We start from the raw sequence: 13,422 nt of genomic DNA, 5'->3' as shown, positions 1-13,422 counted from the left end.
CCTGATGGGAACAGGTGCACTGGAGATACAAGACAGAAGTCAACCAGTACCACCAGTAGCCACCAGAGGGAGCCCACAAACAGAATTCACAACACAGCACCACCTCTCCCGGGAACCTATAAACTCCAACGCCTGCTACCATGGGAGGAAGCCACGGGCATGGAACACCGTATGCGAGCCCCAATCTCCCTTCACTCCCCTGCTGTGTGAGGTCCATGTGGAGCGCACAGTGTGCCGCTGGGTGAACCCCGGATCCAATCTTATGGGGTTCCCCGGGGTGGAGACCCAAGAGGGAGAGATGGTGCAGGCCCTAAGTTGGGAAGAATATCAGGTCCAGCTAGAGCAGCAGTGGAAGGAAAAAGAAAAAAAGTACCAGGTCGGGCTGGAGGCCTACCATCGGAAAGACTTGGCGGTCAAGGACCGGGCCCGCAAAGACCCCACTGCTCACCAGGCCCTGCGCAGGCAGGGCATCATCACCACCTTCAGGCTCCGTGGTGGCTGGGGCTTTATCAAAGAACCGGGTCTGTATGCGGAGGTGTTTGTGAACCGGAGGGATGTTGAGTCGCATCTCAGGGAGGGCCACCCAGGCCGGGATCTCTATCCGGGGGATGAAGTCTCATACACCAGGCACTTTGGGGAAAAAGGGTGGTTTGCCCTGAATGTCCGCAAGGAGCCAACCCCTGCGATGCCTCCGATTGGGGTGCCAGTGAAGCTGACCCCTGTAGCGAAGGTGTCCCCTTGCGGTCAGCCCGTGGTCGTTGCCAGGACCACCGAAGACACCCCCACGTGCACTATGGTCAAGACCACGACATGCAGCATTGTCACCTCCACCACCCTCGTGGCCAAGGAGGCACCTCTCTCGGTGGGTGGTGCCCGTGCTGCTGCGGAGCTGAAGACTGTGGGTACACAGACCCCCAGATGGGACGACAGACCCCCCTATGCAGTACCAGGCGGCTCGCAATACCCAAAGGGGTTGCCTCCGCCGGTGCTGCCTCCTGGGTGGTTTGAGTAAATGTCTCCGTATTCTGCACATGTAAATAGTTCCTTAACTGTTTCTTCGTTTCCTGTTTTGCTGCTAGACCCGTTCAGGGTTAACTCTTAAAGGGATCCCTTTGTTGACCCGGGATCCCTATTGTTTTGTTTGTTTTTCTAAGTTTTGCACAAATTTCCAGAACTGCCGCAATCATGAACAGTGCATGATACAAACTCTTTGTAAATAGTTTGCGCCTTATTAAAGGTGCTCCCTACTGGTTTTACTTAAAGAAGGACTCTTTGTGAAGATACCACACTGGAACCTTTGCTGAGTATGGACTGGTAGCTTGAGAAGATATGCTACCTCATAGAGACTTGGTCCCCTCTTAAAGGGGATGTTCATTTGTTGCACTTAAATGGTGATATTGCTTTAAGACAGGTAGCAATAATGTTTTGACGAAAGAAAGTGATGATAATGTTTACATGAGAAAGTTATATGTTTCCAACTAGTTAATTGTAAAGAAAATGTTTGATAATGTTGATAGACAACGAGGATAGAAGGTGAACCCTGAGTCCTCCTGGGAGCCATATAGAAATGGCTCAATGCTCTTAAACTGAAAGTAATGTTATGTTCTATACTGTGTATAGCGGTGGAAGGGCAGTAGGCCCGGGCTGAACAGGGCGGTCCTGCATAGAAAGGAGAGGCAGTAGGTCTGGTGCCGTTAGGACAGGCGGTCCTGCAGATTTAAAGAAGGAGAATGAAAAGTTAAAATTGCCTTATAATGTGATTATAAGAAGGTCTTTAGTGGATTCAGAGTGTATGTCCTTAAAGGCAATGTTAAATTATTGTTCAACAATTTTGCACTTAGTAGAATACCCGGTTGGGTAGAAGCAAGTTATTTATAGCATGTTGCTATGACATTTAACCATGTTTGTAACGTTCAAGTGTCCTCACCTCCCATAAAGGGAAGCTCTGTTTAAATATGCTTATTGTTATTGCACTCAACAAAACTGTATGTCTTTTTGCTAACTTGTATTGTTGTTTTCTTCCCAGTCCCGGAGTACTGTGTTTAACCAGGGGGGAGTGCAGCGCCCCAGAGTCCTGGTCGTTGCAGTACTGTGGCTCCGCCACTAAGGGGAGCTATGGTGCGTCTGATGGCACTGAAGGAGTTCATCGGATCAGGTATCACAGACACCAATACATTTCACAGCCGGGCCTCCGGGGGGAGCTAAGGGTTCTATTCACTAGGCCACTCCCCACCATAGTGGGTAAACTGGGGGTTAGGCAGGAAGTTAGATCAGAAAGCTGACTGGGTTGGAACCAGGCAACACCTTGTGGCAGAGGGTGTTGTGGGGGAAGATACAGTAGGGTCTCTGTCAGGGGTGGGATCCTGACAGAGGCTTGGCAACTTGAACGAACGTAACGGGACCGTGCCTGCTCCGGATAGCGGCGGTGCCCAAGGAAGGATTAGAAGCGAGATAGATTGTGCTGAGTGAGAAACGAGATCACGCAAAAGGAGAAATACCAGAATACCAGTAGGAGTCGTGCTGTAAGACCGAAGCAACATCCTACTGAGGCGCACTACCGGTGGCCGGAACGCCGAGGGAGTATCATAACATTCAGCTTCAAGCAATACTCCAAACAGCGGCAGGACAGTCAGTCTAAGGCGGGCTGTCTCACTTATATCACCTATGCAGTCTTGGGGGGCAACTTGTGGAGAGGGGCGACTCTAGGGTCCCGGAAGAGCTCCGAGCCTACCCGTCAAACGGGTGCCGTCCCAACCATAACATCAGGGAGGGACGGAGGATTAGCAGAACATCATCTAATCGAGTTGTGAGGGAACTTAAGAAACAGACACAACGGTTGTGGGGACTTTCTGTAAGCACAGCAGGGAAGGACCGCAACACATAGCGCTAGAAGGAAGGCACAGATTTCCACCTGCTAAGAGAACTCTGGAGGTGCCATTGGACCGGCCGGACTCGCGCAGCCTGGTTATCCAGATTCTGGACTGAGGACCCAGAGATCTTCAGTAAAGAGGTAAAGAGACTGCAACCTGGTGTCCTCGTTATTTACTGCACCGCACCACTACAGCTTCACCACTATTGTTTCATATCACTGTACGCCCCTCGGCAGGGTCACGGACCGGGCCTAGCCACCGTGACGACCCCAGAGCAGAGACTCAGAGGCCCGGTACCGGGTACCCCTCGGCCCTGCGGCAGTGGGGGCGCTACATAAGACCATAGGGTATGAGGCAATGGTCTCCAACCAATGACTACAACCAATGATAGTGCAAATCCGCAGTGTAGCTTCTCAACACCTGGAAGGTCACTAGCTGTAGACCACTTCCAGGATTACTTAGGCCTACTGGAAGAACATTTTTGAGAGCAAGAGGTGGGACAATATTATGAGCTCCACAGGTGAGCTGGCGGTTGACCACTAATAGTGGCAGATCATACCGCCGTTATGCCTCTTGTGAATTGGCCACACCCCATTCCTCCAAATGTCTCAGTTTCATATAGTTGAATTCAATGATGGACGGACCAGGGATCTGTAGGATGCTAGCAGGTGCGTAGGATGTAGTGACACACAGGAGGCAGAGCAAGGGTTAACAGGTTCTTTATATGTAGAAATGGTAATGGTACAAGCATGGGGGTAAGGGATGTGATTGGAGGATGGGGGAAAGTCAAATGCAATAGAACATAACAGATTAACTTATCAGTATCTGTGCGCTGGAGGAAGGTGGCTGTAAGATCCCTCGGTGGCGCCGCAGGTGGTGCGAGATGTTTCTGATCCGGTCCCACAGATGAGCGATACACTTTCTCCTTGCGACGGCGAATCCTCCGGGTTCTTCGGCACGTGATCTCCTGATTCATGCACATGGTGGAGCAGAAGTGATGGTCAGCGGCACAGAAGAAGAAGCAGAAAGTTCAGTTGGCAAGGCTGCAGTAGAAGCATGCAGTCCAGTGGATACAGCCACAGGCACGGGCCAGTCCTTAGCAGGAACCGCAAAGATGGGACTAAGTGGTGCCTGCGCAATGGTGAGCGGAGCCAAGGTACGTACTCTATCCTGGTCACTACCCAGTGCGGAAGTCTCTCTGGGCTGAGGGTAGAATGTGTCGGCAGTCTGGCTAGCTGGGAGTATAGGCACAGCTAGCGGGCGTGGGTTCGGGGAGAGGGAGTCAACCGTCTCACTACTCACAAGCTCGTTCCTCGCCAAGTGACCCAACTTCCTGCTCAATCTGCTATTTATGTTGGACCCGCCCCCATCAGTCAGGTGTCATGAACTGCTCCAGTCAGCAATCTCTTCCCCCTGAATTACTAGTGACAGCCCCGACCGTTCTGGCCCAGACACGCAGGAGAGATGGTTAACTTGGTTCCCCACCCTACAGATCTATCGCTCTTTGTTCGACCGTTCAAGTCTCTACATATAAGTCTCAGCATAGGAGATGCGATGACATATCTTGTGCCTGCTGTTCAGAGCCTTAGTCCACATGCAGCACAGACTGGGGCAACATATTGAGGGAACAAAGCTAGCCGAGAAGTTATTTTTTTATTGTGTCAATCAGTACTTTTAGAAGTGATAGGATTATCATACTGTGTGTGGAGGGTTATGAAGGCCATCGTACAGTGTGTTGGGGACTGTGTGGGCATCATACTGTGTGTTGAGGGTTATGAAGACCATCATACAATGTGGTGGGGACTGTGGGGCATCGTACTGTGTGGTGAGAAGCATGGAGGAAGATCATACTCTGTGAGGGGCCATCATAATGTGTGAGTACTGTGAAGGGCCTATTTTACTGTGTTGTGAGGGTTGTGTGGACGGCTATGGTCTCATCATACTCTGAGTTGTGAATGGGGGCATCAGACTTTGGGGCAGGTCATTGTGGCCTGCATCATAATGTGTTGGGAGTCACTGTAGGGGGGCCTTATAACTTGTGTGAGGCAACTGTGGGGGCAAAACATCGGATAGCACTTGGCCGTGTTATGCGGCATTCTGAGTGAGTCCCAAGGCAATACTGACAGTAATCACCAAGCACATTGTATGAGAGATCATTTATTATTGAGTGAGTGTGCTCAGATAAAGTGTTATCCGAGCTTGCTCGCGTCCCAATTGAGTATTTTCGGCGTGCGTGAAAAAAATGCTCGAGTCCCCACGGCTGCATGTCTCGCAGCTGTTCGACAGCTGCAACACAGGAAAAGATTACCTAACAAACAGACACTCCCTGTATGTGTTGCGGCTGTCGAACAGCAATGAGACATGCACCCGTGGGGACTCGAACATTTTTTCGAGCACGCCAAAAATACTCAATTAGCAAACGAGCATGCTCAGATAACACCTTATCCGAGCATGCTTGCCCGTCACTAAGAGATATTGCCTGTAACCTTCTAGTTCATTGTGATTCCAGATGTGGAGTTAGACTTATTAACTCTTGAGAGTCTTGAAGCTAATTTCACTAACGCCCTTCCGTCCCACTCTCAACCAGTTCTACCAGTTATTTCTTCATTTCTCCTTCTACCTAATATTCTTTCCTAATTTATCAATGAAACCACTCAGCAATAAAATCCCATTCCAAGCTCCATGTTACGTTGCACAACTGATTTAATGATGACTGTTACCTAATGATTGAACCCACATTGGTGCTTTTTATGCAATCACTGGCTGCAGAGTGAAGCTATTCGGAGAGTGTTTCAGCAGTCATATCACCATGATGGTATCTCAGAAGAATTTATAGCTTAGTCGGCTTATCTGGGAAATAGGCATAACTCAGCAGTAGGTATGTGCTTCTCAATTTATTTTTTCAAGCAAGTCACAGACACAGATATATATCAGCATGCACTTAATTCGATGGTCAAATGTTAGTGCATAAAGTTCTGTCAGCAGCTTTCTAAGGGTACAACAAAGAGTGAAGTAATGAGTGGGAATATCTGGAAGGCAAAAAGTAATATATTCTCTTGTATTAATGGTACATAATGTCAAGTTCTCTGTGGGTAACCTGTATTAGATTATAAGAATTGACAATCTCCATAAATGGGGTCTTTCATGGTTTCATCATTGACTGTGGCCGAGGGATTCTGTGAGTGACAGCTCAGCCGCACTACAGGATCTGGAGTGTGCTGAATTGTCAGTTTTGTGAGTGACAGTCCAGTCATCAAATCTGATGCTGGTGCATGGTGGGTTGCCAGTATTTTGGTTGACAGCCCTGCTGCTCAATCTGGACTCACGTGCAGGCATTGCCCCAGGTGTCTCTTATCCTTAATAATTTGCTAGCTATTTAGCTGGCTAGCTGTGATCAGTCCAGTGTCAGTTGTAGTTTATCTTTATTAGGTGTGTGTGCTCAGCTCTGTATCTCTTTTCTCTGGTTTTGTTGCCAGACCTAGGATTTGTTGCAACTAAGTTGCCCCCGTTCAAATTTAATGGTGATCGCGACAAATTTTGTGGCTTTGTGAATCAATGTATGCTATATTTTGATGTGCATGCTGACTGTTTTCCTACTGATAGATCCATAGTATTGTGTGTAATAATGCTACTGACCTCACGAGCGCTCGCCTGGGCGAATCCGATGATTGAGTCTCGTGACCCACGGTTAAATAACTTGGATGATTTCTTGGCCGCTATGGCATTAATATTTGATGACCCTAATCACCGTGCAACCGCTGAATCTGCTTTGTTGTCTTTACGCCAGGCTAAACATTCTCTTATTGAGTATGCCACTGAATTCAGGAGATTAGCGGTAGATACCAATTGGGACAGTTATGCACAATTGCCTATTTTTAAAAGGGGTCTGTCTAGTATTATAAAAGATGAACTAGCTCGCTCTGAGTCACCACAAGAACTAGAGACATTTATACAGCATTGTGTGCGCATAGACATTCGCCTTACTGTGAGCGTAGGCAGGAGAAATTTGCTGCATATAACCGTATTTCTAACTTTTCCCTTCCTTCCAAAGAGCCTTCAGGTAAAACCTCTCGGGAGGTGGAGGAGGTGCCCATGCAAATTGATTCTGTTCAGAGGCGTGAGATCAATGAGCGCCGGGAGCATTGCCTTCGTGAAAGTCTATGTTTCTACTGCGGCCAGTCTGACCACTTCTTGATCAATTGTCCTAAGTGTCCTAGACGGCCTAACAAGGTGCAAGCAGCAGTAGGGGAGTATGACAACTGTGATGATGAGTCTGACATCTCTGAATGTAGCCTGCCATTAAACGCTGTATTCCATTCACTTTCTATGACTTCACCCCCCAAGGAGCTGAAGGAGAAGAACTCTCACTGTTCTCTCCCTATTAAGATCCTGTGTTCAGGACAGTGGATTTCCAGTGCAGCTATGATTAACTCAGGTGCAGGTGGCAATTTCATGGATATCGCATTTGCCAAGGAACATGGTATTGAAATTCAGCAAAGAGCCTCTCCAATTACCATGGAAACAGTGGATGGGTCACCTTTAATCTCTGGGCCTGTGGATCAGGAGACCGTACCCCTTGAAATTTTGTTGGAGCCTACTCATCAGGAGCAACTTTCTTTCTTGCTAATTTCTTCTCCTCATTTTCCTGTGATTTTAGGCATTCCTTGGTTGCGTTCTCAGAACCCAATTATCAACTGGGAGACCAAGGAGATTATCTTTCCAACAAGGAGCAACTCAGCATTAACAGAAGCTGTCCCTGAGTCCACGGCTACGGAACCACATGTACAGGTATTTTCTTTACCTCCAGCATATAAAGAGTTCTCTGACATCTGTGACAAGAAAAATGCAGATCAGCTTCCTCCACACAGGCATTATGACTGTCCCATTGAGCTGCTTCCTGGGGAAGCTATTCCTTTTGGTAACGTATACCCTTTGGCGGAACCTGAGCTTCAAGCCTTAAAGGAGTATATTGATGAAAATCTGGCCAAAGGCTTCATACGTCCTTCTTCCTCACCAGCAGGGGCACCTATATTTTTTGTAAAAAAGAAGGATGGTACCCTGAGACCCTGTGTTGACTATCGGGAACTCAATAAGGTAACCTTATGAAACTGTTACCCTTTGCCTCTGATTCCCGAATTACTGGAAAGAGTCCGTCATGCTAAGATGTTCTCTAAACTGGATCTTCGTGGGGCTTATAATTTGGTGTGTATTCGTCAAGGGGATGAGTGGAAGACAATATTCCGATGCCGGTATGGACACTTTGAATATCTCGTGATGCCCTTCGGGCTCTGTAATGCCCCTGCAACATTTCAACACCTTGCTAATGACATTTTCAGAGATTTGTTGGACCAGTTTGTGGTGATCTATTTGGACGATATTCTAATCTTTTCTGACTCTCCACAGGAACATGAAGAACATGTCAAAGCTGTTTTAAGACGTCTGAAAGAGAACCATCTGTATATCAAACCGGAGAAATGTGAGTTCCATCGTTCTTAGGTTATATCATCTCTTCCCAGGGGCTGAACATGGAATCTGGTAAGATTCAGGCTATCCTTGACTGGCCGGTACCCAAGAACGTTAAGGAGGTCCAACGTTTTATTGGTTTTGCAAATTTCTGCAGACGCTTCATTCGAAATTTTTCTGATATTGACAAAGAAGGAAAAGCCCTTTAAGTGGTCATCACAGGCTCAAGAAGCTTTTGATCGGCTTAAGATCTGTTTCACATCAGCACTGCTGTTGATACACCCAGATCCAACACTTTCATTTATTGTGGAGGTGGACGCTTCTGATAATACTTTGGGGGCTATGCTCTCCCAAAGAACTGGAGAGAAGGGTCTGCTACATTCTTGTGCTTTCTTTTCCCATAGACTAACCTCAGCAGAGAAGAATTACGATGTGGGAGACAAGGAATTGCTGGCTATTATTGTGGCTTTCAAAGAATGGAGGCATCATCTGCAAGGAGCTGCACAACAGATCATAGTGCTAACTGACCATCGCAATTTAGAGTTCCTTAGATCCGCTAGATGTCTTTCTCCTCGTCAGGCTCGTTGGAACTTACTTTTAAATCAATTTAACTTTGTTATCTCGTACCGTCCAGGTTCTCGTAATGGGAAGGCTGATGCTTTATCCCGAATCCATGCTGCGGATTCTGTACCTGGAGCCCCGTCCAAGACCATTCTATCTGATGCCAATTTCATCGGAGTTATCCACGATCAGGATTCGTGGAAGGAGTGCAGGGAGGCCTATGACGGTGATGTATTTCTGGCCAACCCACCTGTGGATATTAATCTTGTCTTTAAGGGTGGCATGTGGTTCAGAGATCGACGTATCTACATCCCTGAGGTCGGCCGTCTGCAGATCCTCAAGTTGGTACATGACTCCAAGATGGCCGGTCACAGGGGGGTACAGAAGACACAAGAGTTCCTGAGCCGATTCTTCTGGTGGCCAACTTGCCTGAAGGATACCAAGGTGTTCTGATCTGGTGGCCTAGGAGCAGCATGGACGAGCTCTGGAGTAGGTGGCCTCTATACTGACCGCAGACCCTGAACTTAACACCGCAACTATAAGCTGCCGTGGGATGTTCCTGTCACTCCCTCGACACCTCGTCACAGCCGGAGGACTAACTACCCCTAAAGAAAGAAACAGGAAAACTATCTTCCCTCAGAGAAAATCCCCAAAGGAAAGACAGCCCCCCACAAATATTGACTGTGAGAGGAGAGGGAAATTACAAACGCAGACTGAAAACAGAATTTAGCAAAGGAGGCCACGCTACCTAGAAAGAAAAGACAGGACAGAGTACTGTGCGGTCAGTATTAAAATACTACAAAAATCCACCACAGAGAATACAAAAATCTCCACACCTAACTAAAGGCATGGAGGGTAACTCTGCGACTCCAGAGCTTCCAGCTTGGCTGAATAAATCCTTACACAGACAAAGCTGGACAAGAAAAAACATAGCAATTCACTGAACTATAAAGTCCACCGCATGTGGACTGCAAAAACAAAGCCAGGACTTATCTTTGATGGTTTGGACAATCCAGCAGGAGAAACCAAGCAGAGATGTGAATCCTCCAGAAAAACAATGGACAACTGGCACTCACTAAAGGGTGAAGCCAGACTAAATAGCCCCGTCCAAAGTGGAGGCACCTGATGACTGCTGTGAAGGACAAACAGCAGTACTACCACTTATAACCACTGGAGGGAGCCCAAGAGCAGAACCCACAACAGAATTCACAACACCAAGGACTATGTTCTCTCTTGCGAGGTATGTGCCCGTTACAAGACTCCTCATGTGGCACCTACGGGTCTTCTACAACCATTACCTGTTCCGTCCCGCCCTTGGTGGTAGTTGATCGCCTGACTAAAGCTGCTCATTTAGTTCCATGCACCGGCCTCCCCTCAGCTAAAGATACAGTGAACTTGGTTATACAGAATGTCTTTCGGTTGCATGGGGTTCCGGATGAGATCATCTCTCTCCGTGGAGTACAGTTCACTTCAAGATTCTGGAAGGGGTTTTGCTCTGCACTCAATATTAATGTCTGTCTCTCTTCCGCTAACCATCCCCAGACAAATGGTCAGACTGAGCGTACCAACCAGACGCTGGAACAATATCTAAGATGCTATGTCAGCCATCTCCAGGATGATTGGTTGGAGTTGCTGCCGATAGCCGAATTTTCATATAATAATTCTCAGAGCGCCTCCACTAAATTTACACCTTTCTTTGGCAATCTGGGTTATCATCCGTGTATTTTACCTAGGTCTCCAATTAATTCTCCGGTTCCGGCAGTGGAGGAAAGGCTGACTGCGATGAGACAAAATCTGGAGGTTCTGAAGGAAGCCCTGACCACAGCTCAAGAACATTATAAGAGATCGGCTGATAGATTCCGTAAACCTGCACCCATGTTCAAGGTAGGAGATTCCGTGTGGTTAGCAACTAAGAATCTGAAGTTAAACGTTCCTTCACAAAAACTTGGACAGAAATTCATTGGCCCTTTCAAGATCAACGGTATTGTGAGCTCTGTGGCCTGCCGGCTGAAGCTGCCTAGGACTATGAAGGTACACCCAGTTTTTCATGTATCTTTACTAAAGCCTGTATCTCCTAATACCTTCCAGGGACGTGTTGTGCCACCTCCGCAGCCTGTGGTGATTGATGGGCAAGAACAATTTGTGGTGGAGGAAATTATTGATTCCAGGATTTGCAGGAATCGGCTCCAATATCTGATAAGATGGCAGGGATATCCCCCTGATGAAGACTCTTTTGAACCTGTGGAAAACATCAATGCCCAACAGAAGATTTCTCGTTTTCATCAGAGATTCCCTGAGAAACCAGGTCCAGGATCGTCCTGAGGCCGCTTCTAAGGAGGGAGTAATGTCAGGACTCTGAACATTTTTTACCTTTTGTGCATTACTTGCTCTTTTCCAAGATGGCGTCTTTGGTCTCATGTGCACTGTGTCTTCCTGCTATAAAACTCCACCCCAGCCTTCAGTCTGTGCTAGAGTATTCTGCCTTACATCCAGCTCCTGACCTCTGATTACTCCCTGGCTATATACCTGCTCCTGTGAACCTGTGTGGTGATCCTGCTACTCTGCTCTGAGTTCCTGCTGCATACACCAGTTTCCAGTAATCCTCCTTCATCTGCTGCTCGTGTTTACTTCCATCTGCATTTGCTGGACATGTAAGCTGTTTCTGCTCTGCAAAAACCTGAGACTATTAACCAGGCCTCCCTGGTTGAGCTAAGATATGATTTGAACTGCCTTATAAGCTTATCTATCTGTGTTTGGACTAAGACAAGGATTGATTTGTGTCAAGTATCCTCAAGAATAACTGTGCTTCATAGACTTTCTGCTTGATTGCATTTTCCTCTGAAGTTTCCTATAGACTGCTAAGCTGCATTTAATATTTACTCCAAGTGTTGTGGACTTGAGTTTCTCTCTGCACCTGTTTGAATCACCGTGTGATAATATAGACTTTACCACTTATAAAACTGTGTCCTGTAGTTGTCCTGTTCCACGCAAAGAGTCTCCTGAGTTATCCCCTATAATTATTACACATATGTTCTCCCATCCTGCCCTCATGAGTATCGATTCTGCCCCATATGATCTCCTTATCCTGCCCCATCAGTCTCCATTGTATCCATCCTGCCCCATGATCCTGCACGATCTGTCTCCAATCCTGCCCCATGTCTTTCATTCTGCCCCGTGTCTCCAATCATGCCCTGTATCTACATTCTGCCCATGTCTCCAATTCTGCCCCATCTGTCTCCAGTCCTGCCCCCAGTGTGTCCAGCATCTCTGCCCCCAGTGTCCAGCATCTCTGCCCCCAGTGTCCAGCATCTCTGCTCCCAGTATCCAGCAACTCTGCCCCCAGTGTCCAGCATCTCTGCCCCCAGTGTCCAGCATCTCTGCCCCCAGTGTCCAGCATCTCTGCCCCCAGTGTCCAGCATCTCTGCCCCCAGTGTGTCCAGCATCCTGCCCCCAGTGTCCAGCATCTCTGCCCCAATGTGTCCAGCATTCTGCCCCCAGTGTGTCCAGCATCCTGCCCCCAATGTCCAACATCTCTGCCCCCAATGTCCAGCATCCTGCCCCCAGTGTGTCCAGCATCTCTGCCCCCAATGTCCAGCATCTCTGCCCCCAATGTCCAGCATCCTGCCCCCAGTGTGTCCAGCATATTGCCCACAGTGTCTCCAAAAACAAGAAAAAGAAGCGCACATAGAGTAATACCTTCAGGTATCGCAATCACCTGGACCCCCACAAAACAGACTCACCTGGTCTGGTTGTGATAGGTCACAACTCCCTTGGATAAGCACGTATGGTCGCAGCAGGCTCCCGGCAAACAGTATGGATCCACATGGAAAAAGATAGAACCGGAGGATAGAAGCCGCGCAGACCACAATAAAGGTAACAGAGTTACACACACACTCTGTTTATTAGCCTACGTTTCCTGGCTAAAAAAGAAACATATTGGATATTTAAGTTGGGCACTTTAAGCCCTGGTGGATTGAATGAGGTAAGTGACCTCTTCTAGAAACCAATAACTAATATCATGAATTTTCATCACATTGACATTCCTCTGTGATGGATTTTTTTGATGGTTGGAGTTCCTCCGTGTGACGATGTGGCGAGAGACTATTGCCTATAGTGGCCCCCATTTTCCATGAATCCAGGTGGCTGACTGGTCTAAGGTGCTGCTTATTTCTTTGCAGTGTTTGTAGACCTCTAGATCTAATGGGTTCAATTCCTGAATAAACCGTTGAAATAGAGTATATGGGAATTTACCCTCCCCCTTACTTCATGGGATTCTTGTTCCAATAATCCTATTGATATTGAAGTACACTACAGACACGCTATGTAGTGTCAGTTATCTCATATTGGCCCTTGGTTTCCTTTGCTATGGGTCAATATATGATATTTTAAGTGTTTTGAATGGGTTAAACTGGTGAATCAAGATAAATAGTTGCCCTCACCTAAGACCACTTGGTGGTTTAGTGGTATAAGACGGAGGTTTAATCTCTGGAGGATAGTTTTTAGGTTTCTTCCAGCGTGAGTTCTAATC

This window comes from Ranitomeya variabilis, chromosome 2 (genome assembly GCF_051348905.1).
Source record: "Ranitomeya variabilis isolate aRanVar5 chromosome 2, aRanVar5.hap1, whole genome shotgun sequence".
Lineage (NCBI taxonomy): Eukaryota > Metazoa > Chordata > Amphibia > Anura > Dendrobatidae > Ranitomeya > Ranitomeya variabilis.
The sequence above is the reverse complement of the archived record's forward strand: the minus strand, read 5'-3'. Positions refer to the sequence as shown.